Below are 23169 nucleotides of genomic sequence, written 5' to 3' on the forward strand. Positions count from 1 at the left end.
TGCTGATATGGTGAGGAGAGAGAATTCTGAGAAGGAATTCTAGAAAAACCAATGGCTGGCTGTTTTCTGGAGGAAAAGGCGTCAAGAAAGGAAGATGAGAAAGAATGGTAGAGTGTTAGAAGAATCAGAAGAGAAAGAAAGCAAAGAAACCAAATAAGGAAAGACTTTCAAGTAATACGGAAGAGGAGAAGAAAATATCTCAGGATTTAGAAACAAGGAAGAGACTGGGAAACTTAATGAGCCCCTTCAATAAAATAGTGAGGGCAGTAACCAAATCACAATGCTTTGAAGAATAAATAAGAAATGAGAACAAAGAAGCTTAAAATGTGAACTATTATTTTGAGAAGTTTAGCTGCAAAAAAGGAGAGATTGGTTGGTAAACATTTTATAACCATATGAAGGGCAGATTATTTTGCTCCATTTTCCCCTCTGTTCTGAATCACCTTAGAAAGTCTGAGTATCCATTTGAAATAGAAAGGACAATTAAGGCTCTATAATACAAAGATAGGAAATAACCAATCTTTGTAATGTCAAATTTCACTGAACTGTCATTTCACTTTTGTTATTCCATGTGTACTTCTTTTATGAGTTACAGAGCTGATGGTGTTGCACTCTAATAGTCACAGAAAGATGCAGAAAAAAATAATTACTTGTGACCTCCCTTTTCTAAAATATTAGTAGCCTTAGTGCTTTTTCTAAAGACTTCTAATTCATATTTTAGCTAGGTAACTAAAGTTACACAATAGCTAGGTTAATGGCAAACTTTCATTTCTTTTCAGTGCACTTCATGGTAGACACTTGGTCAGATTCCCAGAGAATCCATGGCCCTCACATCCAGTTACGTTTTTTCCACATTCATCAGGAGGTTTGTTTTCTACTCACTACATGGTCGGGGGTAGGGGGTGTCTTGTTACCTTGAGCCTCATGAACTTGAAATATCTTGAGGGGAAGATTAAAGGAGTATGAGAAGTCTGGCACCAAGGGAAGATTTGACTCAGACATTACAATGTAAGATTTGTTATTCAATGAGACAATGTTATATTAAATATTATTTTGAACCCCTGTGGTTTGGCACCCGTAGCCTCATTTGGCCTCCATACTTATTTGGCACTAACTTGCTGAACACAGATACTTCCTTTCATCTTTCATTATTATGAACATTTATTGATCATGGTTAGAGTGCTGCCTGCCATAGAACAAAGAGGTACTGGTTGTCCCTGCCCAGGGGGTTACCACATTAACAAAGAAGGCAAGACAATACAGATTTAGGGTAGGAATGTAGAGGGCTGTCTGAGGTACAGTTTTAATACTTACTGTTGTACCTCAACTATCTTCTGGTAGAAGGCTTAGAAGGACTATCCAGAAAGTAATGCTGGGAGGTGATGATTACTTAAACCAAGAGAGAGCAAAGAGAACAACGCTGAGAAATGGGGAGAAAAATTCAGTGGGAATAAAGGCCATGTGCTAAAGGAAAAGGAAAACAGTGAGATGAATGTAAATTGTATCCCATGGAATCAATATATTAAGAATGGCATTTCTACATCTATCAAAGGGGCTTAAGAGGAAGAATTTAAAAGATCATGTTTTTTACCCTTTGGACACAAAGTTTCTTTATCTTAAAGAATAATGAAAGTGAACATGCTATTACCAAAAATAGGAAAAAGTGACTGGAGTAACTCTCATTCCTGTGTAGCAGCCATTCCAGAAGATATGAGAATACTCACCTATTTCTGTTTGCCAAGGAACAGCTTCCAGATGGAACTCTTTGGATATGAGAATGTTAAACCTATTCTCAATTCACATGACACACAGACAATTCTTGCCCTACTCTGCCCATACAACATCACAACTCCCATTATCTTGGCACTCTTGTTATACTGGTCCTTCCTGCTCCCCCACCTTCAACAGGGAGACTGTGGGCCTCAGGATTTCAACCTGCTTTAGGGCCATTTGCATCAAAATATCACATGAACCCACCTAACAAAACAGAAAAGTGGGGGAAAACTCTAATAATTTCAAGCAAATACATGCAGAGTAGGTGCTTACATAAGAGTGAAATACCACTCATTTGTTTCATTCTCTGACAAGTGACAAAACATGTGCACCATCACGGAGTCCTTCTAACTTTAGTGAGAGTACTTCCTCTTCAGCACACGGCCACTTTTCACAAAAGCAAGATGAACTTGTCCGAAGGGGTCAAAGAATAATGTTTACTTCCTTCCTCAAACAAAGTGATGGAAACCACTCCCAAATCAGTGATCCACAGTACAGAGAAACAAAGACAGACATCATACCCCCCATAAAAAGGGAGTTGGGTGAGGATAACTAGAAAGGACTATCTGACTGAAACTCTGAAAAGACACTGTGAATATTTTGCAGTTGTTAAGTGTTGGATAATATCCACTTGGAAATAAAATAAAAATTAAGAAATACATAATTGAGATAAGTTAAAGAGACCTTAAAGGGTGTAATAATGGATTTCAAATTTAGGCTCAATTTCTGTGTTTTCTTTGGAGAATTTGTTTTATGTGGAAAACCCTAAAGGAGACTGATGTCACAGATTGAGTTTAGGCCAAAATGTTTGCCAAATGATGTCGTTGTGGTAATCAGTAAACAATTGGTTTTCCCACTGAGGGAGGATGGGGGAGGGATCAGCTCAGGAAACCGTTCCCAAGCATGTTAATGCAAAGTTTCCTTTGCTGTAATCTGTGCAGTTTGGTCTGTCCATAAAGTAATATTATCCACATTTCATGACCACTTTCTGTTCACTGACCAGCTCCAATGTGTGGATATGTGTGTCACCGATGACCTGAATTATGTACTTGGCTGAATTACAAGTGGAGTCTATGTGAAATGTTTTATACAAAAGCAATGCCAGTAATTTTTGACCTTTCTGGATGGCTTCACAGGAAAGCCAAAACAAAAATCACTTTTAGTCAGTACAATTTTGCAAAATTTTCCCATAAGTGAAATGCCAAATTTGTCTGTACTTTCAAAAAAGCTTGCATAATTTCTTTTTCCTTTTTCAGTTTCAGTGGGGGAAAAGGCTGTGAAGAAAAAAAAAAAAGTTTCCTTTTTTTTTTGAAACCATGCATTCTTTTTTAGAATACAAAAACAAACCATGTATATTAACCATACATGTTACTGCATTTCGGGCCTTGAAGTAACCACTAAAGTGGGAAACAAATACTACGGCAACTCTGTATAAAAATGTGGCTTCAACAGTGAATTTTTTTTTAAAGCCTTAAATTACTTTTCATAATATCTTGGCCAAATAGGTTAGCACTGATTCTTAGACTTTATAAAGCAGGAGTTCAAATGCTGGCTTCTCCAAAGCCACATAGTGAAGAAGCAGTCACAGGTAGAATTAATTTCTTATTCCTGTCCTGCCTAAATGTTACTAGGTAAAACAGTGGCTCAGGAGGCAGAATGGTCTTTCAAGGAAAGTCACCAGGAACCCAGCTTCAAGGGTTGCTGCCTTGAACACTCCTTGGGCTAAGTCTTTTCTGGTTCAGGTTTTAGCAAAGAACAAAGCACTTCTACCTCTCCTTCGGCTGAGGGAACTTTATAAAGAAAGATTTCCATCATCATCCCTTCTCTATTATGACAGGCCTATTCTGCAGATTGCATCAGACAAGGTAACTGAAAAATTGAGCCATATTGACCTTCCTGTTAACTGAGAGTATCTGAGTACTTTTTTTTTTAAGTTTATTTATTTAAGTAATTTCTACACCCAACGTGGGGCTCGAACTCGTGACCCCAGGATCAAGAGTCACATGCTCCTCCAACTGAGTCAGCCAGGCATCCCTATATGTGAGTACTTTTAAAGGCTTTTGTCAAAAACATCAAATCTTCTTTTTTAGAGGCTTTGGATACCTCCCTCATATATATGTAAATGAATGAGTTTATTTATCTAATTTTTTAGTTAGTTTAATTAGTTAGCTAGTTTGTACTGCATGCCATTCATTCATATAATCACTCAAACAAACAAACAAACAAACCCAAAACCAAAAAACAAACAACCCCCCCCCCCCAGCAACAACAATTAAATGCCTGCTACATGCCAAGTCCTGTGGGCGGCACTATGTGAAGGAGGTAGATATATATAAAACCTTGACTAATTTGTGCATATGGAAAACAGAGACACCACTGCAGACCTTAAGGCTTGTTACTGATGTTTCTAAGGTACTATGAAATCATGATGGATGGGGAAAAAAGGCACCTTTATAGTAAAATGACATAATAACATGAAATGCTCATGAAAATAGAACATTCAGGAGAAATCAACAAACACACTAAACTAGAGTACTTTACTGGAGAATTCAATATCTTGCAACCATTGCCATTAGAATTTTTACCTTCTTTGGTCTTAAATCTCAGCGTTTAAGATTATCCCATAAAGTATGACATAACGGGTATAATGTTTTAAAAAATAAATAAGCTAAATCTACTTTTAAAAAATCATATTTAGAAAACCAGCAGTTTTAAATTTCATGCACACTAAACTATTGTTATAGAATACATTGTACTCAAATGCAATCATTTCCTTCCAATTTTCTGGCAAGGAATTATATTACATATTCTTGAGACTATGTCTTGCAAGTAGTGAAATAGATGCCAGATCTCCATTTGACCTTTGTCATGGATATCCAGTTCTTTATCAGAACAAAATGGAGACCCACCACAAACATTTACTTCAGTATCATAACTCTATAGATTATCACAACTGTTCATACACTCCAGACCTAACAGAGGATCTGGGCAGGGATGCAGAGAAATTAATTACCTCATAAAGGTACTGAACACAATTTAGGATGATACACCATAACTTAGCTTTCAACAGATGTCACAAAATCGTACCTTATAAGTACACAATTCAGTGCTTTTCATATAATACTATTTAATTACAGAGGTCAAAATTCAGATATAGTAATGATACTGTGTTTTGACTGCTGTTCTTTCCCAGAAAGCTGAGCCAAATTTTACAAATAATTTTGGGTCTGTATTTGGATGAACAATTAGTGAATTTATTACTCACAAAAGAATATTATACATGTTACAAAGCAGTCAAAGAGGAAACCTAACAAACAGTGAGGGATGAAGCAGAGGCTTGGAGATAGGGGACTCTGGTCTACAGACTAGATCTGTAGCTAGTGTGTAACTTTGGGAAAATTCCATTTCTCCAATCTTGTGTATAAAACAAATGGGATAGGCCATATGATGTGTATTTCTCTTTCAGATCTAAAAACCTATGGTTATGTGATTGATTTAAATAAGTACCTTTTACTTTAACCCTATGATTCTAACTCTTACTATCAAAAGAGGGAGAATGACAGTTCCTCTTCCAACTTCAAATCCAAGTCTGTATTTCCATTCTTAAACGATATCTAGATTTAGGTACACCATACCCTTCTCGAATGTCACATATTCAAAACTGAACCTAGTATCATCTTTGCAAATCCAGGTCAATTTACGACGTTTCTATTCCTGTTAATGCCACTACAAAGAATCGATCAATCAAATAACTACAAAAAAATACAGAAGTCTCTGAATCCCGAATTTAAACTAGAAAAGACCTAATAATTTAGACCAACCTTCTGACTTTTGAATTGAGAAAAGTGAGGCTCATCAAGTCCTCATAAGAAAGGACAAAATCTTGCTGTTAAATAGTAGTAAAGCCAGACTAGAAGCTAGCTCTTCTGATAACATATTTGGTGCTATTCTCCCTAGAATCATTACTATATACTGGAGTTTTGTGCTTGGTGTTGTGGAGGGTCCAGAAGAATTTTAAGACATAATAATAATAATACAGTTGAAAAGGCAAGACACTCACAAATAATATGTAGATGATTCAAAGAAGATTCAAGCATTCACTCTGTGGTACTGACACTACTGTTGCAATATTATGGAAAATCAGGCAAAAAGGATAGTAAGGACTGTAATTATTCAACAGCCAGCTTAACCCTAGTAGAATGGAGGACATACAGTAAGCACTGGATAAACACATCCAACCAGTTCACAGCTACTAGTTCAACAGCCCTACAGAACAGGAAGCCAAAGATTGAATGGGGAAAGGCAACCTCAAACTTCTGTTCACCTGACTATAAAATACAAAGAGAAAGAAGTCATTACACCATGTCAAAATGGAAATTTTTGCCTCATAAATGGAAATTAAGGTGGAACATTAGAATGAAACTGTACCCTGCATTTGCAACTTGCAGATAAATTTTCCTGGCAAGTATATTATTCCCTTATGAGAAGATAAAGCCAAACAGCCAGCTATGAGGATGGAGATGCCTGGCATAAATGATGAGTAAATGAGGAGTAAACATCACTTGCACAAAAAAGCATTATCTTGGAAGGGTGTAGGCTATTGGAATTAAAAAGTATAGACTTTGGAGTTAGAATAACAAAAGTCTAAGCGCCATGGTCCCATCCTCTCACTAGCTATTTGACCTTGAACAAAGTTCTTAACCTATTTAATCTCAGTTTCACTATCTGTTAAAAAAATGATATGGATCTCATAGTTTTTGGAATTACTAAATTACAAAATGCATAGGAAGTGCTAAGTATGGTGTCTAACACACAGGAAGCACTCAGTAAGCACTAGCATCTTTCTTCAAATTTGCCGTTCTTTAAGGTAGTTTATTTACATACTCAGTGCCACACTCGGCATTTTTTTGATTTTCAGGAAGGCATTTAATTAGACCCTATACTGAGTGGATGGTAAGGATGTGATGATGAATAGGAGCTTTCAAGGGGGCATACCCTTCAGTATAGAAGAGACAGACATAAAAACAGTGTAATGTTGTGTTACAGGTGTGATGACAACAGAGAACACTGAGGCTGCACAAAGGAGGGATCATTCTCTAAAGCTGCTTATACCTTCTTTCCTTCAGAGTAGAGGTATTACTAAACGGCCTAATGATCTAACACTGAGCGAGCAATACACTACTCAAGGAAATTTTTTTTTCTTTTAAACTATGGAGACCTAGTTCTCCCTTTTAGAAATCATTTTACCTAGAAAAAGCAGAAATGTTAATGCAATGGAATTATGAAGAGCACAGGCTAGCACGTATGTGAAATTAAGACTCATGCAATAGGGCAGTCTCTAAGTGCACCAGAAGATTCCACTGTTCTTCAGGCCTGCCAATGTCACAACATTCCCACACAATCAAACCTTCTGGCCTAAAATGATTGTGAAGAATCAAATATTCCCACTACCAGGTAAGGGGACCTACATTTGATTTGTGTTGTTCACAGTTTCTCCTGCAGTTCACAGTCTCCTGCAAGGTCCACAGTATTGAGAAGTACAATAAATATTTGTTGAATAAGTGACTGAAATGTAAGAAAAGTTGTTGAACTTTAACCATAATTTTACATTAATATCTTACCATAAATTAGCTTCTGGATTAATTCTCTTCACTTAGTCTAGCTGTGGAGAATAATCTGTGTGTGTGTTTGTATATATGTGTGTGTGTGTATATATATATATATATATATATATATATATATATATATATATATATACATATGCGCCAATTTTGATAGGTGAAGAAGAACAAGCCTGAGAGCTTTGGGATTATCCCAGAGAAAGCAGATATAAAAGAAGGCAGATCCTTTATCAAGGCACTGGAGGAAAGAAAGATCCCAAAAGGGGATTTTAAAGTTGAAAAACAGTAGAAACATTAACCAAAACAACTCTCTCAATTCATATTTTTCACAGTTTTCGTACCCTGTTTCTATTCACTAACAAAAACATCATGAACATCCTCCTAAATTACCAACTACTTCTCTATACCATAATTTTCAAGAGCATGACTTCTGCTGTATCATACAGATGTAATTTATTTAATAAATTCCCTATTGTTGGCATTTAGATACCTTCCACTTTTTCACTTTTATAAGGAACACTATGACTAATAGCCTCATACTTCAATTAATTTTTATATCTTCTTAATTGTTGCCTTAGAATAAATCCTTAGATGTGGGTCAAAAGTTATGAACCTTTTAAGGATTTTGAAAACTGTAGCTAATTTGTCCTATAAATAGATTGTTTACATTATTACTAGCAATGAAGGAGTGTACCCATTTCTTACTTTATAACTTTGCCTGGAACTAATCTTGAATCTGACCTCATTTTAAACATGACTTGATGTCAAAAAATATGTAAAGTGGATGTTAGTAACATGAATCAGATCTTCCCACTGACTTGGGCTTTGATTTTAGAGATGTGTTACTTCTGAAGAAAAAAATTCTAATCTATCATCAAAAACACAAACCTAACATTTTCTTGAAAGAGTATTTTGCTGTTGTCAATATCATTTCAGTATATTTCTTCTTCCCTACCAAATTCAGGTTTGGATGGCCTAGCATCACTGATCTTCCAAAGACTGTTTCTGCTTGCTTCTTTTTAAGGTCTGAACCCTCCTCTCTCCATACAATCCCATGCCATGCTTTATAGAGTCCAAATCCAGAATCCTGGCTCACCTTTCCCACCACATGACAGATTCAACAATAGTTTGTAACACTTACAGTACTGGCCTTCCATGGTCCTGACAAGTTTGATTTGTTTAACATTGTGGAATCCAAAAGTCACTTTGTCAAATTCTGCCTCTAAAAATTCAGTTGATTCTAAGTGTGTGAAAATTTCATACCAATTTCTCCTATTTAACTCAATTTCTACTTGCAAATTCTCGCTTTCTCACATTTCCTATTTATCATGCATATATATTTATGCCCACAGCATTTTCCCATTTATTTTAACAATTTCCCAGTAACAGCTTGAAATATTTGAGATGCCTGGAGTACAGGTAATTCATATTTCTTCAGAGGATGTTTTAGAACATCCTGAATGTCATATTTACTCAATAACAACAACAAAAATGCATGATATAAGGGCGTCTGGATGGCTCAGTCAGTTAAGTATCCAACTCTTGATTTCGGCTCAGGTCATGATCTCAGGGTCATAGAATTGAGCCCTGCTATCTGGCCCCTCACTGGGCTCCATGCTCAGTGCTGAGTCTGCTTGGAATTCTCCCTCTCCCTCTGCCCCTCCCCAGGTTTGCACACTCGCTCTCTCTTTCAATATATAAAATCTTAAAAAAAAAAAAAAAGGAAAAAAGATGTTTCAGAAGAAACATGTTAGCAGAATTAATGAGGATGAGTTTGAGTTTTCTTAAAGATAAGTGATTTCTAGTTTATAGTTTTGTCACTTTATATCATGCATTTAAAAGGGGAGGGGCAGAGGGAGAGGGAGAGAGAGACAGGTTCCAAGCCCAGCATGGAGCCTGAAGCAGGGCTTGATCTCACAACCCTGAGATCATGACCTGAGCTGAAATCAAGAGACAGACACTTAGCCAACTGAGTCACCCAGGCATCCCTATATAATGCATTTTTGTTGTTGTTGTTGAGAAAATAATGACACTCAAGGCTTGTCAGGCCATAACAAACACTGGAATATATGCAGTAAAGAAACAATACAGAAAAAAGAGAATCACATGTGGCTGCCACAACACTGTTTAGTGAACATATCCTTCAAAGATATCAGAGATCTCAAAATCAAATATTTACCAGTAGTGTCAATAGTGAGGACCCAATATAAATGACAATTAAAAAGAAAAAGCATTTCCCTGTGGAGCACATCTGTCATTTGCTTTATGTCAAATTACTTCTTTTCTAAACAGATTTGCTAACTAATCAAAACTCCAGCTAATAATCTATTCAAGAACATGCCAGTTGTTCTATAGCCATACTTTCAAACATGATAGTCTAAGCTGTTAGGACAGCATTTCGATTAAATGAATGGTCTTTTTATGTGTTTATTTGTGGAGACCCAGATGGAGAACTCCTGTGGCTTCTTCATGCAGAAGAATTCAGTGGCTTATTCTCACCATTCCTTTGAGGCCTAAGATTTTTATCAATAAACAAAGTAAGAGGCACAGAATAACAAAAATGTTGGAAGGAAAAAAAAATAACTCCTTAATTTTCATCTGTGTTGAATTCTAAGTGAGTCATGCCTCGATAATAACAAAACAGAGCAAATCAGATAAAACTTCATCACAAAAATCTCTGGATGGCAGGAACTGAATTCTAAACTGGAAGAGTTTAATCTTGAAACATGCTTCCCTGTCTCCTCTAAATAGGCCTGTATTTTTTGAGACTGATTTTATTTTGTTTGTTAGGGAGACATGATGGGCAGTCACTTAGTTTCCACTTTCAGTTCCAGAGAGAAATCTCAGGAACCCAAGGAGATTTGTGGTTTCAGAACAAACTTTTCTTGCACGATGGCTGAGCACTCATAACCCACCAAATTGTGCAAAGGACCTGCAAAAAGTTGGTTAGTTTCTTTGTACTTCAGATACATATCAAAGAAGGGGACGGAGGGGGGATAGTATAAACATACAAATATAGATGATTCAGATGAATCCATCTTCTAAAATGTTTCAGAAACAATGTTCAAATTCTGCTTTTATTAAATTGAAGATAGCCCATTCAAACTTCCTCACAGATGCTATATTCATTAGTAATTACTTTCATTTAAAATATATCTGAAACATAAAAGGTTAAGGGGGGGGTACAGTCCTCAACCTCAAATGCCCTCAGGGGCCAACAGGGTAAGATAAATGAGAGGAACAGGCTGGATGTATGCAATAGGGAATGGTGGAGACCTTGAAAACCTGCAAAGCTCAAGTCCATCTAGTCAGTTTTCTGAATAATCACCTCAATATCACCAAGAAATAAGAAACAGGCCCTAGAACATGGTTGATCCAGAAATGGAGAAGACAGATTGAGAAATCCAGCTTTGGAGAATAGGATATATATGATGAGGAAAGAGGACACATGTTCTTTGGACCCTATAACAGCAGATATATACTGAATCAGAATGATAAGCACTGGACACAATACAGACGAGATGAAGAAGCCTGTTTATCATGGCTTCTTGTCTGTCTCCTCCCCACTTACACACTTGTGTCTAAGCTCCAGGACAGCAAAGACTTCTTGTTTTGTTTATCTCTGTAGCCTTAGCCCCTCACAGAGAGTGCCCAATTGGTATTCACAGAATAAATAAATGTATTACTCTCTCCAAACATACTCACTAACACGAACACTGTAATTGGTAGCAGCAGCTATAGGGACTTCAAAGGAGCTGTTGTTTTTAGTGTAGACCTCTCCCAAAGATCCCCTGCTCTTTGGTGCAAGAGAAATGTGTTATTCTGCTTCATGCTTCTAAATGTTTTTATATTGATCCATAGATAGGAACTTCCTTCCATCTTTTCTACATTGCTGAACGAATACAGAAACATTAAATTTCTTCAAAATCAAATATATATGTAAATATATATTTTTTTAAACCAAAGCAATAAAATGACAACATAGGGGTACAACTAGCAAAATCAATATTGTGAGAATTCTGTGTAACAAACAGCCTGGTTCCATTAACAAATGATGTAAATAATATGCAAGGGGAAAATATCAAGGGGAAGTTTATAAGTTAAAAGAAATTTAAACATTTCCAGAAAATGTAATGGATGATCTTATTTGAATCTTGATTTGAAGACACTATAGAAGGGGGGTGGAGGGAATCAGAAAATTTGAACCCTGGAATATTTCAGATTTCTAATGTTAGGTGTGTTAATGGTGTTGTGATGTATATTTTAAAAAATCATTCTTTCAGATATATAGTCTGAAGATATTTTAAAATGAAATGACAGAATGAGATTTGCTTCAAAATAATTTAGAGTAGGGAGCATATTGTAGGGGAAGAAAAATAATTTCCTCTCTATCCTTCTGAGTTCTTGGCTGAGACCCCCACCTCCCCTGTAATAAAAGACAGGTTAACATGAGAAAAAACAAACTGAAGTTTATTAACATGTATACCTCAAGTATATACATGGGAAATAACCAGGGAAAATGAGTAACTCTACAAGATGACTTAAGCCGGAACCTTAAATACCATCTTCAGCTAAAAGCAAAAAGCAAAAAGCAGCTTGTTAAGGGAAGTTACCACAAAAAGCAAGGGTAAGGTGCCTTCTCCACTGGTAAGACTGTCTTGTGATTTAGTCATCCTTCTCTTCCTGGTACTGAGAGAGAGATACCTTACAAATAGAGAGTTCCTCCATAAGTGTAAATTTCTCTTACAAAAGGTTAACTCTACTCTTGTTTTCAGAACTTCTGCATCTGCTATTTCTCAAAATAATCAATTCAAAGTCATCTTTATGCCAAAGAGGCATATTTTAGAATGGTATATTCTGTTACCGTTCAGTAGGGTGGTACAGAAGAAACAAGACTGGCCAGGAGTTGATAGCAACTGAACCTGCATGAGGAACACATGGGGGTTCATTATACCATTACCTCTAATTTTATATGTGTTTGAAATAACTAAAAAACAAATAAGTGAACAAATAACATATGAAAATAGAAAATTTAAATGAACAGAAAAGTATAAAATGAAAATTGAAACCTTCCTTTCATTTCACTTCCTACTCCCCAAAGTAATCCATAGTTAACAGTTTCCTGTGCATTTTCTAAAAAAATATTATAAGCCTATATCAGCAATTCATGAAGGAGATCATACTATATTCTTCCTACCTTTTTTTTTTAAGTGGCTGCATATTATTTCATTTTATAGATGCAGTTCATTTAGCCAGGCCCCATATATGGGCTTTAGATTATATTCCCTTTTTTGGGTCTATTAAACATTGTTCAACGAATTGATTCTCAATGACTTCAGATACCTCTTAATTCCAATAATCTTTCAGAAATAAGTCAGTCATTGGTAACTTTGAGTTTTTGCTTTTTGAACAATAAGGAACTAAAACCCACAAGAAAAAAAAGTCTTTATGCAGGACCCTGAAGACATCACAGAAGACTGTAGTTGCAGTGGGAAGAGGAGGGCAGCACTGAGACACTTCTAGAGTCAGGTTTACAGATCCCACCCAAGTACTTGTTAGCACCTTCCCCAGGCCTTCAGATTTCCTAGCAGAGCAAGGCTGTAAAAGCAACAGAAGCAGGGATTTGATCCAAGAGCAGCAGCTCCTGCAGTTCAAATGAAATTTATACTTATCTGCAGCAGTCGCCTGATGAAGTGAACAAAATGACCCCTGAAGAATCAAAGCAGCAAAAGATGATATACACTTTCTTTATGCTTTCCCAAATACAAGGGAGGATGCTTATTTGGACAGGGTACTGTCATTGAGGTGAAGGACATGATCCATGAACTCCAAATTGTCCTTAGATATTTTCTGGAGAATCAGAAATAAAGCAAAATAAAAGGTAAAACTATATGACTATGCGAATCACTGTCCATCTATGGCCACTTTCTTCTTTCAGAGAAAATCATATAGATAACTTTTTTCTTTTCTAAACTACTCCAAATCTTACAGTAAAACTATATCTTAACAGATAAGTTTTAATATGTTAACACAGTTGATAGATGAAATAAAGTTTGTCTTCAAAATATCGAATTAAGATAGAAGATACAAACATATAAAGTAGCACATAAAATCATCATAAAAGGGGTGCCTGGCTGGCTCAGTCAGTACAGCGTGTGACTCTTGATCTCCGGGTTGTAACTTTGAATCCCATGTTGGGTGTAGAGATAACTTAAAAATAAAATATTTTTAAAAATCATCATAAAAACTTAGATCTAGGTGTGGATAAAATAGCTAACATACAATCCTACAAAATAAAATGGGTGTTTTGCCTTTTAGGAAAGATGAAAAATCTCTGAACATCTTTTGCTTTGGATATTAAACTAATACAATGATATACTAACGATAATAATTAGATCCTAAGAAATCCACTAAGAAATCTCCTAGAACTAATAAATGAGCTCAGCAAAGTTGCAGTATACAAGATCAATATACGAAAATCATTTGTATTTCTGTACAGTAGCAACAAGCAAACTAAAATTAAATTAAGAAACAATTCCATCTACAATAGCAGCAAAAGAAAAAAACACTTGGGGAATAAATTAAACAAAAGAAGCTTAGGACTTGAACTCTTAAACTACAAAACAATGTTAATAGAAATGAAAGAAGACCTAATAAATGGAAAGACATCCCATATTTATGGATCAAAACACTTCATACTGTAATATGGGTAACAGCCCCCAGATTGATCTAGAGATTCAACACAATCCCTATCAGTCAAGTTATATCCTTTCAGTTTTGTTCAGCCATAAAAAGGATAAAACTGTTAATGATAAAGGTTATTTCTCATGAGATACAGGTTAGCTGTTTTCTAAAACTTTACAAAGGAAGGCCCTTTAATGACAAATCATACTCAAGAACCAAAGGTTAGAGACTTGGAAATAGGCTACTGGGGATATCGCAAAGGGAAATGATCAAAGGCAAATGATTATTTTTGGGGAAAAAAAGGAGAAAGAGCATTTTATTCTATATGAGAAAGGGAAAAAGGGGGTATCTGTTATCCATTTATTCACTCATTGACATTCATTTAACCTAACACTATGCATGAAACTAAGAACTGGGGACAAAAATAAAGAGTAAGATATAGATCCTGTCTTTGAGGCCCGAGTAGAAAACATAAGTAGTATGAGGTAGTTAAAGGTGGGCTGCAACAGAAGCGTATACAGAGTACTCATGGATCCCATCTGAGGCATGGATTAATTCCTCATGGAGGGAACGGGAAGGCATCTAACCTATCAGGGAGCAATTAACTTGATGTCCGAGCAGACTCTCATCAAGCAGAGAAGAGGGGAAAGGATATTTCAGGCAGAAAACTGCACCCGCAAATACAAAGGAATGAAAAAGACAAGTTAGTGGAATTGTCTCTGTTGAGGATGAGTAGGGGAGGGCTAGGTTGTGCAGACCTTGTGCCATTACCCCATGTTTCCTCTTTATCCTGAAACCAAGAGAAATGCGTTGTGCAGAAAAATCTCAACCACCATCGGGAATTTGTCAGAGCACCCACAGCATACACAAAGCATTATGTTAGGTGTGTCCAGAGTCAAGTTTGGAAAGAGCATAACAATAATAATATTAACGACAACCAGAAAACAACAACTATAAGCAAAATACGAAGGGGGATAGGGCCTTCAGAAATGGATTCCATGTTTTCTATTACTGTACAACTACCTGATAAAGACTTACTTTATAGCAAAATGGGATTGGAGAAGTATGTGTCCATTTGGCTAAAGTAAATGGAAAAACTCATTCCATCCTAAATCTCAGAAAAAGAGGTGTGGGTGTACACCGTGCTACCTAATCTCTTTTGCCCAGCCTAAAATTGGTTAATTACAGCAACAGCTGAACAAATGGCAATGAGATATAACTACCTGGAAAAGAGAAAGGAACAGGAACGTCTATTTATTTTGACTGTACCCTGAACTCTGCCAAGAAGACATTCCAATCTCCATCCCTTCACCCTTGAAAAGAGCTACTCAGCAAACCTTACATAGAGAGTATCACTGTCTTAGAGAATATCACTGTCTTTGGCTATCTTTGGAGTTGCCCCCAAATTTGTTGAGCAAACTTGATAAAAAAAATAAAAAAACTTGAGTTCTGTACAGATGTTTTAATCTTCAAAATGGGCAGAAATATTCTTGCTAGCTACCTTCCTTGCACAAGGGGTAATTGAAAAGAATGTGAATAACTATTTAGGCAAAGAATTTGTGATCTAATGATTAAAAGTGAAATACAAACCCAGTAAAATGTTTATTTACATATGGGGATAATATCTAGAATTCCAGAGCATTGCTTTTATTAATTGAAGGGCAGACTACTAATATTTCCCAGATTACCTTTAAAAATTATTTCCTTCAAGAGTGGGAAGGGGTGTCATTTGTGACAACATGGACGAACCTTGAGGGTATTATGCTAAGTGAAATAAATCAGACAGAGAAAGACAAATACCACAAGAGTTCACTTACACGTGTAATCTAAAACACAAAACAAACAAAACCAAACCAAACCGAGTCAGAGATACAGAGAACAGATTGGTGGTTGGGGGACAAAATGTGTGAAGGGGATCAAGAAGTATAAACTTCCAGTTATAAAATAAGTAAGTCATGGAGATGTAATATACAGCATGAAGGAAGACAGTCAATAATAGCGTATTAACTTTGTATAGTGATGGGTGGTAACTAGACTTATTAAAGTTATCATTTTACAATACATAAAAAAGTTAAATCACTATATTGTACACCTGAAACTAATATAACATTGCATGTTAATTATACTTCAATTAAAAAAAGTAAGTAGACAAATTAGGGAAGAAGACCAAAGTTCAAAGTAAAATAACAGTGGCACAGGGTATTGGATACAGTAGTATGCCTATGCCACCTCACCCAGCACCTAACAACTGTGAAGACATGTGTTTGTTTCTTTTGAAAGCTCTTAGTGATAGGAAGATTTATTAGAGAAATGAAACACTTCACCTCTAAAAGCTCACAGAACTCTGTTTTTGTTGCATTAGTCTCGCCAGAAGAATTCTGAATGTGTTTGCATTCTATCAGTCGACAGTGTGAGTCAGCCTGTCCCAAACCGGTTCTCTAACCAGAAAACTGAGAAGTTTGATGACACATTTAGGTAAACATGCTCACTGGATGAAGTTATTTAAAATTTTATAGCTTTTTAATCCTCTCTAAGCCTCCGAAATCCATACAGGTTTTTAGAGAAGATTTAAACTCATATGAGTGAAAGAGTAGAAATTATATGTAAACCAACTCTATTAAGAATTCCATGAGTTCTAAATAACTAAGAATGTCTAATACTTGAAAAAGCAATGAGGGTAATCTGACCCCAAAATGAGGCCCTTAACTGTTAACTAATCAACCTCATTTCTAATTGAAATTTCAGTTCTAAATACTCTTGTTGTCCCAACAACTGAAATTTCTCATCCATTCCGGTCAGATGACGACAGCTCTTCGTTGACAATGATAAATGAACACTCACTGTGAATAGTTCACTGAAGTGTGAGACTTGTAGACCACGACTCTCATCACCTACTCTCCAGGTTATTTGAGAATTCAATAGACAGTGGAATGCAAACATAATAAAAAAAAATAAGTCAAAGTTACTTAAATTAACTAGAACTGATAGCAGCTATAAGAGTTAACCAAAATTTGCAGAATTAAGGACTTTTTCATCCATGCAGATGAAAGGCATACAACACATGGACCCAAAGATTATTTATTCCTTTTTTGACACCTTATTCTTAGCAACACTAATACTTCTTTATGTAAAGAAGGCTCTTCAGGTGAATCCACCCATTCTCTTGCCCTGGTGAGTTTCTGCTTTACTTAAAGAGATCTTGTCCCTGCCATGAAAGAGTATTTCTGCTCCAAAGTTTAACTTTTCATTATTTACTGTTACCTTTGGGAGTAAATTCATAACAAATAACTAAGTGCAAGGGAGTGGCTCTAAAACCTTTGGATACCATGACTCTCCCCACTCCCAGTTCCTCCCTTCTGCCCCAAGGATTCCACATCACACTTCCTTGAATATATGAAACACAACACACATCAAAACTCAGTTTATTTTGTAGGTAGCATCACCAAACCCTAGCTCAGATTAGCTCTGTTCTGTTTTCTGATGTTGAAGCAGATAGAGAATTTTATAAGGAGAGACCAGAACTTAAAAGGTGGCCCTCTGCATTTGATTTAACCACAGTCTCAATTCCAGCCCCTAAATTATGACGTGTTAACTATCTAATTGAGAAATGCTGCACTAGAACATTCAGTTCTTAAATTTTCCAAGTAAGCATCTTTTGGTAATATACACCACACACACACACACACACACACACACACGTGTGCATGGGTGTGCATGTACAAACACAACAGTAATAGTCCCTCAATAATAATAATAATAATAATAATAATAATAATAATAATAATAATAAAAGCACAGAATGGCTACTTGGTGAATTATTGAGGAGGAGGAACTGGGGTCAGAGTAAGCCCATACAGAACTTTAAATACCTAATACTGAGAACTCATTAAGAGAAAGACCACACACCCACACACATAATCCTTTCTTTGTAGAGATAGTAGATTCTATTTTGTACACTCTATACAAAAACAATACAAAGAAAGATCCCTTATTTTTTGTTAAATATTTATTTATTTATTTGGGGGGGTGAGGGGCAAAGGGAGAGAGAGAATCTCAAGGAGACTCAATGCTGAGTGTGGATCCATGACCCATGAGATCATGACCACAGCTGAAACCAAGAGTTGGACACCCAACCGAGTCACCCAGGTGTCCCAAGAAAGATCCCTTATAAAGAACTTGATAATTAGTGACAATAATATTAGTAATGGTTAGTTACATTTTACTGAATATTAACTGTCAAACACTGTGCTAAGCATATTAGATGGATTATCTACTTTAATCCTCATAACATTGTTTGAAAGTAGGTCCTGTTATTGTCCACATAATATTCAGATAATCAAACTGAACCTTAAAGACACTACAAAATTTTCCCAAAGTGACACTGCTGGTAAATATAGAGAAGAATCAGGATTCTTTCTGACTTTTGAATCTGAGCTCTTAGCCCTTCTCCTCCACTGGTTCCCAAAATTAAGTAAGTTATCATTAGAGTTGCCAGGGGAACTATTTAAAAGTGTGTATTTCTGGGCCCAACCTCAAACATACTGAATCAGAATCTCTAACTGTTGTATTTGAAGGTAGGAACACAACAGCATCTCAAATACGGTTCAAATGTTCTTTAAAAGTGCCAAGAGAATCCAAGTAAAGCCAGTTGTCACGTAGTTGTCTAAGTCAAATCATTTGCTTCAAATAGAAAATAGCATCTCTTTTTCCATGTGAGCCTTTTCTCACTGTATAGCAATCAGAAAGGGCCTGTGTGCTAAAAGGCCAAATGAGGTCATGGTCATACTATGCCAGTAAATAGTACCAACATATCCAGGTGCATACGCTATGTTACAGAAGATGAAAGTGATACAGCACAGCCAATCTGCTGATTAAGAACTCCTGAGTCAGAACCTCATTGCAGCAAAGGCACAGAACCAATGTGGAGAGAGAACTTCTCAGGCTACACTCACTGCATGACCAGATCAATATTTCTTAATTTTAAATGTATAGTTTTAGCTTCTGAAAAATTCACTTATCATCTAGTTTATTTATTCATTTATTTCAAAATGCTTACCAAATGGTTACCACTTGCAAAGCAGTAGACCAAACAAATATTCCCTGTCCTCAGGAGCAGAAAAACATTCAGGCGAGGGTGGGGGGGGGGGGAGATGAATACTAATTAGAGGAGCAGGAATGGCTTGAAGGAAAAGGTAGCATCTGAGCTACTTATATTATTAAAATAATTTTTAAATATTTTTTAATAAACTTAAATGAGTTCTGTTCCATGGGATCATTCAGAGTATTGTCTTCATCTATATGATCAGAACTGAAATTCTATTATGTCTATGTTACAGTACATGGTGGGGGTGAAGAGGGTGAAGGGAAAGGTAAAACACATGAAAGATACCTTGTTTTCAAGTTGGAGATGACGATCTCTTCTATTTATATTCTATTGATCTAATCCAAACTCACATAGCCACTTCCCAATACAGGGCAAGCTAGAAATGACTGGATGGACAGCCATATATGGCCAAGAAGAAAGAGCCAATTGATGTTTTAAAGACAACTAACAGCCTGCCACAATCTTAGCACAAACCACTTAACCTCTCTGAGCCTCAGTTTATTTTCACAATTTTGAAGAAGGTAAAGATTTCTTGAAAAGGACAGAAAAAGCAACAATCATAAAAGATTAATAAACTGTACCTTATTAAAATTAATAACTCCCGTTAATCAAAATGCAACAATAATCAGATTGGGAGAAGATATGGACATATGTATAACCAACAAAGACCAACATTCAGAATATATAAAGAACTCTGAATCAATTAAAAAAAAAAAGACTGACAACCCAATATAAAAAAGAAAAAGACCTAAAAGACATTTCATGATTGGGCCACCTGAGTGGCTCAGTTGGTTAAGCATCTGCCTTTGGCTCAGGTCATGATCCCAGGGTCCTGGGATCGAGCCCCACATCGGGCTCCCTCTTCCGTGGAGCAGGGAGCCTGCTTCTCCCTCTCCTCCCCACTTGCTCGTGATCTCTGTCACTGTCTCTGTCTCTATCTCCCAAACAAATAAATAAAATCTTAAAAAAAGAGAGAGATTTCATGATAGAGGATATCCAAATAAGCATCTGAAAAGTTCAATGTTATTAATCATCACACAAATGCAAATTAAAACTATAATGAGATAGCACTATAGCCCTACCAGAAATGCTAAAACTAAAAGGACAACATCAAGTGGTGATGAGGAAGTGCAGCAAGTGGAATTTGCATGTCTTTCTGGTGGCAATATAAAATTCCATTTATATGAAGTTGAATTTCCACTAATATGAGAATCCATTTACATTAAGTTCAAAACTGACAAAATTAATCTATCGTAACAGAGGTCAAAATGGTGGTTGCCTCCTGGGATATCAATAGGAAGGTGGCACCAAGGAGGCCTGCTAGGACCCTGGACATATTCTATATTTTGATCTGGATAGAGTTTACAGGTATTTATATATGTAAAAACTTACCAATCTGTAGACTTAATGTTTGTGCACATTACTAAATACAAATTATACCTCAAAGAGAAAAATGGAAAAATAATGCTTCTAATTTGTAACATGAAGTATGTTACACAATCTGAAGATGTAAGAGGTAGAAATGACCAGACTCAGTAACTCTTACAAGCCTTGGTGACAAGAAGATTGGTCCTAATAACAGCAATTGAAAGGCTGGGATAGGCAGTTTTGGAATGCTGTGCTTGAGAAACTGGTGGGACTTCTAGGAGTAACTGCAAGATGGGGCTAGAAAGGAGTCAGGCAAGCAGTGGCTAATCTTAAAGATGTGGCGGTTTTAGTGTAGAGAGGAAAGCTGAAACAGTAGGAACAGATTAGAATACCAAGGAGTAAGTAATTTAGAAAGCAAAGGTCTGGCTTTTCCTAGCAAGTGCCAACATTTAGAGTATAAGAAAAGGAGGATAAGCCACCAAGGAAGTTGGAAAAGCAGTCTGTGATACAGAAAAAGAATTTGGGAGAGCCCAGTGTCTTGGAAGCCAAAGGGAGCATTTCAAGGAGTGGGTAAGCAGTTAACTGTGTTAACTGGCATTGGGAAGTAGGAGAGGATGAAGTCAGAGGATGAAGTAGGAGAGGATACAGACTGCTGTGTCTGATGATGAAGTCACCAATGACCTCTGAGAGAACAATTCCATCAGAATGGCAGGTGCTGAAACCAGATTTCAAGGATCCAAAGAGGGTGGTGAGCGCTGTGTGTGGTAATATTCTTTCAAGAAGCTTGTCAGGAACTGTAAGGGAAGAGGTAGGCTGGTCACTTGTAGAAACAATGAAATTGAGGGAAAAGAGCCAAATGAGACTAAGGATGCTGGAATAACAGAGGACAAGTACTGCCAAGTTCTAAAGAAGACAAGTGGGCATGGGAGGCAAGGAGGAGGTGTTCACTACAGGCAGTGATGGGAGTTAAAATAAGGCTGAATTTCAGGTTGACTGAGAAGCAATGAGCAGCCATTAAAAAAAAAAAAGAAGAAGAAGAAGAAGAAGAAGAAGAAGAAGAAGAAGAAGAAGAAGAAGAAGAAGAAGAAGAAAGAAATAAGGGAAAATTGCAAAAGAAAACCTTTAGACTTCCAAGGTTTGGAACAGAAAGATGTCAAATGAACAAAAATTAATGTTTGGAAGACTCTTTGACATCATTTTAATGGAATATCCTATTTTAAAGGAGCATGTTAAACCTATTTTTAAAGGTCCTATTTTAATCTGGTCATTAAAAAACAGTGCCCAAAAAACTGCCCTGATAGAAACTGAATAAATTTTTACCAGGCAGGTTCTACTACTTAAAGTAGTTATAAATAAATACTTGACTGGAAAGCAGTTTTTCTCTCTCCCTACTGAAAGATCTACTCCAAGATTAGGAACAAAATACTAGCAAATGATGGAAATAACAAAATAGGCACATTGTAATGGTGAAACAATCTGGTCTATGGTCCTCACAGACCTTTGTTTATAGTGAGAATAAAAACCACACACTTATCATTAAGCGTAACAATAACAAAAACATTCGTTGCTGCCAGAAATGTAGAGTGGTTGTCTGAAAACTGGGCAACTCAAACCAGGTAAATGAATTAAGGCCTACTCAGATTCTGAAGTAGGAGCATTTGTTTGGAAAAACAAGATGCATATCTCAATAGTTACTTTTCCTGGCCAAAGATCTTGCTTAACTCAATTAGCTTGGGCTTGTTTCTATTACTTGAAGCCATACTTTTCTATTACCAAATGAAGAGTTTTTCATTTAGGACAAATTAGTACAAGTAAATGAAGCAGCAGGGGACTATAGTTTTATCCTTATTTCATTATTTCAGCCTGGGAAATAAGAAAGAAGCATTGCATAGTTTTCTGTGTGAAGCATCTTAGTAAAAACAAATACTTTTTTGGGTCAGGTCACTGATGCAACTAAACCAGGGTCCCTGTCCCTGAGGGTGGCAGCCAAGGAAGCCATGTAAGGGGCCTGTGAAGATGCAACCTTAAAAGACAAATTACTCTTAATAGACAATTTTGGATTTCTTCCATAAGTCTGTCAAATTCTTCTAAACCTATTTCTTTTATAGCCCACCCAAACAATATGGCAAATGCTTTAAAACAAGCACATGTACACACACACACACACACACACACACACACACACACACACACACACACACCAGGCTTACTATATGTCAGCCACTGTTTTAAGTGCTTTTCACCCAATCCTTAACCCTCAGAACACCGCTACAAAAATAGGTACTCTTATTAGCAGTATTTAACAGATGAAGGAACTGAGGCTAGGGAAGAGAAATAGGGTGCTTAAGGACGCATAGGTAGAAACGGGCAAGGAGGTGAACAGAACAGAGCAGTCTGAAATTTGTCTCTATGTATTCTTAACTTTGAAGTGATACAGCCTCTAGTGCACTGTTCATTGAGTACAAGCACTTCCTTCAAGACTCTGATTCTAACAATTCTAAGTTTAGGTGAACAAGAATGTGTTTGCCCTGCCACACTAATTATGACTTTAATATAGCCTTTCTTCCACTTTAATCTTTGTAATTTACAATCTAAATTTTTGACTGTCTTCCAATGGAA

General features: G+C 36.4%; 2 protein-coding genes across 10 annotated transcripts in view; one reads left to right on the forward strand and one right to left on the reverse strand.

The window, feature by feature from the left end:
* CMSS1 (cms1 ribosomal small subunit homolog) overlaps nt 1-23169 on the reverse strand; it is a 384053-nt gene that overhangs the window by 274984 nt on the left and 85900 nt on the right. The window lies entirely within an intron of this gene.
* FILIP1L (filamin A interacting protein 1 like) overlaps nt 1-23169 on the forward strand; it is a 291272-nt gene that overhangs the window by 188162 nt on the left and 79941 nt on the right. The gene's annotated exons all lie outside the window — the stretch shown is intronic.

The sequence above is a fragment of the Ursus americanus genome, chromosome 4 (assembly GCF_024610735.1).
Source record: "Ursus americanus isolate L20-20 chromosome 4, mUrsAme1.1.p, whole genome shotgun sequence".
In the NCBI taxonomy this organism is placed as follows: domain Eukaryota; kingdom Metazoa; phylum Chordata; class Mammalia; order Carnivora; family Ursidae; genus Ursus; species Ursus americanus.